Below are 10,174 nucleotides of genomic sequence, written 5' to 3' on the forward strand. Positions count from 1 at the left end.
CACCTATTGAAAACTTCATAAGGCAGGCTGTAAGGATAGCATAACCACCATGTCAAAATGGGGTTATAGTTGTGGAAACTGTCATCACCATACAGTTCCCATTACCATCACTTTACCTGGGATCCAAAGATTTATTACTGAATCCCAGCAATATGTTTTATCCAAGAGTCTTGGGAAGAAAGCAGGGAAAGAAAGGGAGGAAAGATGGTGCAGCTTGAGGAGAAAAATATTTGTTGAAGAAGGGAAGAAGGGTGTGAGTCAACTACAGAAAAAAATTGTCTGGTGATAAATGCAGAAAAGCAGAAGAAAATTTATCTGGTGATAAAACCAGATGAGGGATGATGCCCTGATATATTGATACACACTGCCTTCAAGACTTCTTTTCCTGCATCTGTGGTAGTGGATGATGTGTGCATGAAGTGAACCTCAGGAACTATGTTATCTAAATCAGTGGTTAGTCCCAAAAATTCACTGAATGTCCAGAAAGAGGAAAGCATAGGCTGTTTTCCTTACACCTTTCTATAATCATGGTAAAAAGCATGGTCTATTAGTAATCACAATTAAGGTTTTTTAAGGTAAAATTGCCCTGAAGCAAATCTCTTGCAGTTGTGGACTTACTCTAGCTTAATGTCAGCATCATGTAGGCAACAAGGAGGCTGAAATATATTTTTTGTACATGGTACATAGTCATGAAGAGCATACACATTGTACTAAACTGTTGTCATGGGATATGGAAAGAAGTATAAAATAGCTACAAAACAGCAGAATATTTCTGTCAAATGTAGGTGGATGCCACTGGTTTAACCAAGGATGAGCTACGTTCTAAAGTACCAATGTAAATGTTGAAACACAAACATAAGTATGGACACAGTCATGAAAGACTGTACAGCCAGTCTGAACATAAATATTTGTCTTTTAGGGTCAATCACAGTGTTCTTAACTGCTTTAGGCTATGATTTTCACTGTGTTTCCTGCAATTAACATGAGATGGCAAAGTCACATGTTCATTACCTTGCTAGTCTGACTGAACATCTGTGATTCTTTCTTCAGAAACTCGTGACAGATGACATAAAATGACTGACTGACTTTTTCAAGCAATGAGTTTCATTCAAACACCAAGGAATAGAAAGAAAGAAAAACACTAACCTAAATATACTCTTCATTATAGGCATAGATATATATGATATATATATAGATACAGGATTTACTACTGAGTTACAGGAATAGCACAAATTCAAATTACCTTCATTTAACCAATGGAATTTTCAGATGTGACTTGGTGTCAACTAACTTCACCAAGTTATCAAAGTATTCACTCTTAACAAACTGCTTTCTCTTTCTGAGGAAAGTAAAATCATGTAAAATCGTCTCCTCGTTAGCATATGATATTGAGTTACTCTTCATTCCAGTAGTATTTAGTCTTCTGCACTGCTATTGCTAAAGATTTGATTTACCCCATAACAAGACCCAATTCATGGGTTTAACTTAAGTTGAAAATGACCTTGGATTCACATAGTGTTCAAATTTAAAGTATGTTAACTATGCTTTTGTATTTCTCCAGAGTTCCTCAGCATATTTTATTATTCCATAGAACAGAAATACATTTTTCCTTTATGGCTTGTAATTGCAGACCTTGCATATTTTCTTCTGCGGGGACATGCTTTTGGCCCTGACATTCCGTTCCAGGTCATCTCATCACTTATCTTTCCCATATTTTTATTTACAACGGTAAAAATTTTATGGTGGAGAACAATATAATCTAAGTTAATTTTTAGCCAAAAAACAAACAAACAAACAAAACCATGTGGAGAAATCTGAGGGCAATGATTCAGGACAAATCTGTACTCATGAGGAGAAATTTTACTTTTATGAACTGACCTAAATAGGGATACCAGAAAGAGTGAGCATTATTTGCTTAGCTAATTGTCGAAACACTGACTCTTAGTACACAACCTTCAAATCAAAACATACACAAATTCACATCTTGCTTTTCTGCTTATGTTCATTTGGCCTTAAAAGAAGCTGTTGGAATCAGAATTTAAGTCATGTCAGTAACTTTATGTGTTTAAGCTTTCAGTAGGTTTTATCCCATATAGTATATAAGATGTAATCAGCATTCTTTTTCTATTTAACATTTAAAAAAAAAAAATCTGAATTCTGGTAAAGCCAATATAAATATTAACAGTAGAAAAAAATAAATTAAACTGATTTAGCTGAAATGTTAAGCTCTGAACTGATTAGTCAGAATACAGCTTTAAGAAGTACATTGTAGACAAAGTCCAGAAGAACTGTAATAAAACTGAAAGATTTCCCTGCCTCACAAACTCCACTGATCTGTGCTAGGAATGGTTACCTGTCTCTGAATAAAGTCAAAGAAAAGCTTCCACCATTTTATTTGTATGGACTGTACAAATACAACCATGGAAGGGAAAAAAACTCACTGCCGTGAGTCCTGACATACTTTAATCTGCTTGTTAATTCTGTATAAATAGTCTTCCTTTCCTTGGCTTACAGACTGATTCTGTTCTGAAATCAGAGACATGGGTAGTATTTCTAACAGAACCTGTAAAGCCATACGAGGTATAACAGTAATTCTTTCTAAGTCAGAACAGTAAAAATCTCAACCAGGAACATTAAACCCATATACTGAATTCCTGGATGCCATCTGCCTCTGTAAACTACAGGTTTTGCATTTGGATCTCAGAGAAGTATATAAAAAGTCTTTTTTATAACCCGATGCCACAATATAAAACATTTGTACAGCTTTATTACTCAACTTCAGCATTAGATTTCTTTCTTTTATGTCTTTTTTTAAACACTGAAAGCTAAATTGGAACTAGAATTCATAAATATTTCTTTTTACTTCTATTTTTGAATGTTGACAATGGATGAGTCATATTTTCCTTTGAGAGTCTGTCTAACTTGTATTAGGGTCACCTTTGTCTTTTTTGTCATAAAAGGCGTATTTTAACACATGATAAGTAAGAAAATTAACTCTTAAGCATAATAATGTTGTTTCTCTATAGCAAACTGATGTTGGCTGTGGGGATAGATGGAGTATAAACATCATTCTATCCCAGCCAGGATTATGTATCATGGTAAAAATGTCAGTCAACTAACATAAGTTAAATATACATGTATGTGCAATTCTAAGTGCATCTACACTTCCATTAGTGTATATTTGATCGTTAAGAACCATTACATGTAACCTGACACATTGCTGCAGCAATGTAAATAGAGACTATCTCAGCTGCATAATTAAAATCTGCATCTGATATTGATCTGATTATATTAATTTTGTAAACATTATATAAAGTTATACTCTATCTATCAACAATTAAACAAAATGAATACTGTTTCCATATCTGTTATAGAAAGCATATACAATCATTAACAAGACCATGTTTAAGTTAGAATATAGTATAAAACATTACAAGTGTGCATGAAAGAAGGCTATGTGGAAATAGATGTACAAGGTGCCTAACACCCTAGGGGTTTGGAGGAGAGATGCTTCCCAGAGTGCCTTAATGTCTCCTATAGAAGTTGGCATTAGACCCCAGAGTCCAGAGGAGGTCCATGAAGATGATCAGAGGGCTGGAGCACCTTTCCCAAAAGGACAGGCCAAGAGAGCTGGGGCTTTTATACCTGGAGAAGAGAAGGCTCCAAGACCTCATAGTGGCATTCCAGTACCTGAAGGGGCCTACAGGAAAGCTGGGGAAGGACATTTTATCAGGGCATGTAGTAACAGGACAAGGAGAAATGGTTTTAAACTTTAAACTCTTTAAACTGGAAGAGGGCAGATTTAGACTAGATATTAGGAAGTAATTCTTTACTGTGAGTATGGTGAGACACTGGAACAGGCTGCCCAGAGAGGCTGTGGATGCCCCCTCTCTGGAAGCACTCAAGGCCAGGCTGGATGGGGCTGTGAGCAACCTGGCCAAGAGGGAGGTGTCCCTGCCTACAGCATGAATTTGGAACTACATGGTCTTCGAGGTCCAACCCAAACCATGATTCTATAAACAACAGACACAACAAAAACAGCAGTGAACTTCAGCAGTAATTACTATAGGTGAGTTTCCAGGTTTTAACTTCAGGGAAGTAAGGTCACAACTTAGTTCAAGGAACGTCATCATTCAACAACACACAATTAAAGCAACTAAGGATAAAACAGCCTATGATATTTACATTCCTCCACACATACAAACATTTCTAAACAAAGGTTTGTGATAATATTCTCTGACTTTGTTGGATCTGCATTGGCCACTTTAAGGTAAAAAAAAGCAAGAAGGTGCATACAAGACAAAAGTCCAGTGTTTAAGTAAGAGATTATAGTGAATATTCCCATTCCCCAAGATGCAGTCATAGTTCATTTTGCTGCTTATAAGATCACACATTTCTAACTAATATAGTAGCTGTCTTCTGCTGAATTAATAATGGTCTCTATTGCAAACAAGGAAAAAGTGAGTGAGAAGCTCGAGTAGTGAGAGAAAAAAAAGAGCTTGTCAATGACAACTGAAGGTGTCTTTGTTCAGTCCTGTGTTAACTACATTGCTCTGGAAAGAACTGACATCACTCGGTTACACAGGCTGGAGTGAATCTGAAGTCTGCAGTTTGGTGTGCAGCCAGTTCTGTAACTGTTGAGCCTTCCAGTCCTGTTTGTATCAGTTAATCTAAACTGTATTTTGCTTTTCTCAGCTTTTCTTTCTAATTATACAGTACAACGGGACTTCAGATATTTTTAAAGAGACCCAAATTTGCTGGATAGTCTGGGTATGCTAAAATACATTTTCCTTATCTGAATAGAGGATTATTGGAAACTGGATGAAGATTTGGCTGCTGCTTGAAGGTGGTTGCCTGGACATTTTTCTTTACTTTTATCCTCATACTCCCATAAAAGTAATTATATAAAAAAATAGGAAAATGAATCTTTTTACTGGATTTACTTTAACCTTTCTCTTTTAACTTAATTTTTATGTTATATTAATTTTATACTATTACGTTCCCTTTCTTTTACTTATATGTAACTAAATAAATTACACAGCACTGAGTGGGATATTCCAATTTTGTTATTATTTTTTTTTGCTTGTTTTGTTTTGTTTTTGTGTTACTTTGTATTGGGAGCAAAACTGAACAAATTAAAAAGCAATAGATTTGTTTCCTTCAATCAGTGAATTAATGAAATAATACCGGTTCTGCGTAACCTGCCCTACGATAAAGATTGTGGATAAAGATTTTGCTGAAAAGGACAAGAACTTTTTAGGTACAGGAATCCATGAGTAAAACGGAAGAATACTTATGCCAAAAACCAAAATCACTTGTGCTTAAATAGCTGTTCCGTACACTTGCATAACTCTTTCCTATAACCTTACTAGCAATAAGCTTTCTAACAACAGTTCTTCATCAGAGATCTCTTGAAAATCTCTTGCAGAAAATTCCAGGAAAAAGTGAGCAATATCCAAGAATACACTGGATCTCAGGGAGTTCTTTCGTATGCTAACAGCTTGACTTCAGGTTCACTAGCTCCTCACATGGGACCACTCTAGTTTTTCTGAGGCAGTAGGCAGGTGTAGATAAGATGCTGATAAGAAACAGACATCAGAATACGAATGGGAAATAAAAGTGTAGAAAGGAGAGCACCTACCTGATAAATAAGGTACACTTTCATGTGAGCAAAACCAGAGAAATCCATCTCTCAGTACGTTCAAATTTGTCCACAATTACTTTCTCAGTTTTAGTAGATTTTATTCAATGTTTCTGTGAGTTACCTCAAAGCGGTACATCAAGAAACTCACCTGTGATTTTAAAATGCATTTTCTTTAACTCCAAGATGATGTAAATAAGAACTATAAGAACACTGACTTTCCCACTTTTGAATTTCAAGGGTTCTAAACTTCTTTCAGAACTCCCTGTAAATAATAAAACTAAGCCATGCTTTAAGATTCTGCAGTCTGAATATTGAGCTAATTCCTCACATGCTTTTGAAAAACATACATCAAGAAAAGAATGGAGGTTAAATATATCAGTCACAAAGGCAATAGTGTAATATCGATTACTCATAACATAAGGAAAGGGAATTATTTGCAAGCTTCCTAGAAAAGACTTAGTTTCAATATTCCCTAAAACTCATGCATTTCAGAGAAATGATAGAGCCAACACGTGTTTCTAATTAAGCGTGCAGATACTGCAAAATAACTAACATGTATTCCAAGCTTAAACAAGACAATACCATTTTCCACCTCTTCCTTCCAAGCTGAGGGTTGTTTAGTTACAGCAAGGCATTCTGACTACACTTACTGTTCTTTTATCGCATAAAATAATCCAGCGCTTGATATTATTTTTTTCTTATTTCAAACATTTGAAATGTCTCTTCAAACAAGTATTTTGTCTTATATTATGAGACAACAGAAAAAAATCCAGGGATCAAGATCTTTCATAGTTTGTGTACACACAGGATTTCAGTACAGTATTGGCCACTTTGCAAGTGGCTCTTGGTGCCAACCTGCTGTGTGAGGCTTGGAATTTTCTAAGCTGTTTATTTGAAGAGCTCCTCTTAGTGCTTTTAATATTTAAATGTTTAAACATTTAGAGAAGAAAAAGAGCAAATGTTCAACACTGAAAGGAAAGCTCTGTATCTCTGTCAACTCCTCTTTGCCCACAGTGTTTGGACACTTACTGGACAGTTGGTATTAGCATAGGGAGAAAGCAGCACTGTCTCCTAATGATTTTTCAGAGACTATGTCTACACCGCAGGGTGAGAACAGGTACAAGCATGCTGAAACCATGCTGTGACTCCTGAATTTCTATCCACAGTGCTGGTTAATAGTCTCCAGAGAATCACTTTCATCCTTTAGAAGAGGAGAGCTAGGGATATTTGCTGGTGTTTGACTTGTTTGTGTCTGATACTTCCAAATAATTTAAACAAATGCTTGGGCCCATTACAACACACTAAGTGACTGGAAGCTTTCTTCTCAGGTTCTGAGGAGCTGAAAATAATGTAAGTATTTTAAGAAGTTTTTTTTTGGTATTTTATGAAATGGTTAAAAATTCTGCCCTTTTCTATTTCTCTAAAAAATTAAATGCAACAAATAAGATGATATAGCTGCATTCAAATGTGGTGCACTGTTATTTCTTAAAGAGAAGGCACAGAATTTATGTCTCTTTGAACTTTGCTGTCTAGAAGAAACTGACTTAATTGCATTGGTTATCCATGTGACTGAATTACATTGGTTATCCATAAAACAACCCAGTAACCCAGTAGACAAAAGTCAAATGCTAAGAAAGATGAACCTGAAGAAAAGATTAATAGCTACATTCTTTGTTTTGATATGGAGTCTTTTATAGCAATACACCACTGAAAGGCTCGTAGTCTGCTGCAAAGTACTACATGCAGACAAGCTACATACAGATGTTGCTGCATAAACCAGACAACACTGAAAGTTGGGGTCATGTAAAGGCATAAATGAAATACATTAATATACCCTGCTATGGTAGGTAAAGCACTACGTTACATTATGCAGGATTTCTACAGCTTTAATATTTTTATTATGTGTGGATCCGTCAGACATCCTTCAATGAAAAATAAACCACCAAAGAGCGTTTCTCAGTATCCTGCAAAAACAGAACCACTGAAATCTGAAAACAAAACCAACAAAACATTACTGCAGTAGTTGAATCTCAACACCTCCCACCTCTGCCACAGAAACAGTTTATGTGAATGAGCTCAAATGTGCTTCAGGTTTGTTCATTCACACTGCTTAAACAAACCAGGGTGTTTTTCAGCTCTGCTGCAGGAGATGGTAGCTCCCAGCATAATGTTGGAAGTCACATGGCAAGCTGTAGTGTTTAAAATTGCCTTAGTCACTGGCTCAATGAACATCTGCTTGCAGTCTTGACTTTCTTATTTTCTGTTAGACCTACATTCCATGATCTGCCAGAAAATACAACAAAACTTGCTCCAAAAAACCATGGGAAATGGCTATTCTATTTTGATAAATATTGAATAAACAGCCCTAAGTAAGACAAGTTCATCAAACCAAAATATATTACTGCTTTAACCTCACAACCATTGGGCAGCTCTGGGAATGGAATTAAAATCTTCAGTAGCATTTAAAAATATCCTGAGCTCTGTGCTACTTCCCTTATCTTCAGGAATATATGTCTGTAAGATTAGGAACTCTTTTCAGTACACAGAAAGATAAATAAATTATTGAAAGGTAGACTGAAAGGAATTAAAAGCTACACAAAGGACCTTTTACCAGACAAAAAACCTTGATAGAAAATTCTCACTTGTGATCATCCACTTTTTCTGCTGGATCTTTATACAGCTGGAAAAAATGTCTTAAAGATTCTTGTTTGGACCTTGTGATTGCTTAACTACTTGAAGCTGTAGTTGTTATACAGAACACTCTAGGGATCTAGAAAAGCCCCGTCTGAGAAGAACATTGCTCATAAATAAACTCTGCAGTTCTATTTTGATCTGGTCTTTATTTCGCTCATTAATTACTTTTACCATTAGCTAAGCTACTTCAGCTCTTTACAGTGTAAGATTGCTAAGTTACACTTCTAGGGGCAAAGACTTAGAAAATCTCAATTTTTAAAGATTGTTTCATTTATATCCAGGACAATAAGAGGCATGGATTACAAATAAAAGTCTGTATGTAGTACTTTGAATTCCTAAAGGAAGAATCGAGGCCAGTCAAATTGTTGGAAATGGACATTCCCTCATACAATGGGAAGAAAGTCTGGTTCTCAATAACAAGTGCTTTCCAAGTAGGAGAACTATACAGTTACCTGATGGAAAGGATTCTTTCACAGTCCAAACAGGCAGCTGGTAATACAGCAGGAGAGCACCAAACTAACAATAAAATCAGGATGACAGCAAAGCATCTCAGGATTACAAAAACCTCATCTGAATGAGGAAGTAAACATCCCAAAATGAAGGCATGTAAGGGAGCAAGGAATGAATGTCTTAAGACAAAGATATTCAAAGGGTTTGATACCACCGTGTTACTATCTGATCTTTCTTACAGTTGACATTCAGCATTGCTTAGAAATGTCTGCCCTTCCTGAAATTATTCAGCCCTGATGACACTTTCAGTGCAGCATAATAGACTTGTAATAATCTTTAATATTTATGTAAACATTTCAAGCCAATTCATAAGATGTAGCCTACAAATATAATTATTATTAATTTTACAGACAAATAAATTTGTCCAATCTGAGGTCACACAACAGGCTGTAGAACTCACTGCAAGCTGAATGCACAGCAATGTACAAAAGAAATATAACATACCAAATATCAAGGATTTAGGGACTCTTGTATTTCTCATGCTCCTCAAAACAGGCTGGTGTAGCTTTCTTTAGTTTGGCAATAGCAGCCATGCAGGAGAGTAAGGCTTTATTAACCTGATTTTAGTCTGGCAGAGAAAAGTGTAGGTTCATATCAAGCAAATGAAAATTCTAAAATTTTATTCACTAATTAGAAAACTTAATTTCATCAGCTGCTATGTATATTTCCATTTCATTTCTGCCTGATGTATCTTTAACAAAATCAAAGTGATGACATTGTTTTACATCCATCTTGCTGTCCAGAGACCTCACCGCTGGGGAACTGGAGAAAGATAGGTTTAAAGCCCATCTCCCAGCAGAATGCACAGATGATTACATTATGCAGAGAACGGAAGGACTTGCTTTAGCAAGTAAGACAATTAGTTGGGTTTTTTTGTTTGTTCTTTTGTGCCTTAAAAACAAAACAAAAGGCCAAACAAGCCTCCCTTCTGTATTGTCAATATTTGCCTGTGGGCTCTATAATAATGAGTAACATTCCAGAGATCATGAACTTCTGGAGTATGTGTGTGACTGTCTGGTTAATAATTAATCTGTAGTATGAGTAAATGCAAATAGGCTTTAGGAAAATTATTTGGGTTGGACTAATTCAACAAGAACTGGTGTAAATATCCTTTACTCATGCAAGTTATTTGGCTCATGACAGCACAAAGACGTGTCCGTTCAGCCCTACTTTCAGGCACAAGGAAAAAGTCCTAAATCATTAAAACTGAGTAAGGGCCATGTGAGACTTGTAAAGGTGGTTGTAGAACAGAAATAAGGAAGTAGATGTAAAGTGTCACCTGCAGCTGAAATATCCTGTTTGGTTTGATTAGTCAGGCGAAGTACA

General features: G+C 35.9%; 1 protein-coding gene across 6 annotated transcripts in view; it reads right to left on the reverse strand.

Annotated features, from left to right (window-relative positions):
- Window positions 1-10,174, reverse strand: part of CCDC146 (coiled-coil domain containing 146) — a 60,418-nt gene that overhangs the window by 30,428 nt on the left and 19,816 nt on the right. The gene's annotated exons all lie outside the window — the stretch shown is intronic.

This window comes from Coturnix japonica, chromosome 1, assembly GCF_001577835.2.
Source record: "Coturnix japonica isolate 7356 chromosome 1, Coturnix japonica 2.1, whole genome shotgun sequence".
NCBI classification, from domain to species: domain Eukaryota; kingdom Metazoa; phylum Chordata; class Aves; order Galliformes; family Phasianidae; genus Coturnix; species Coturnix japonica.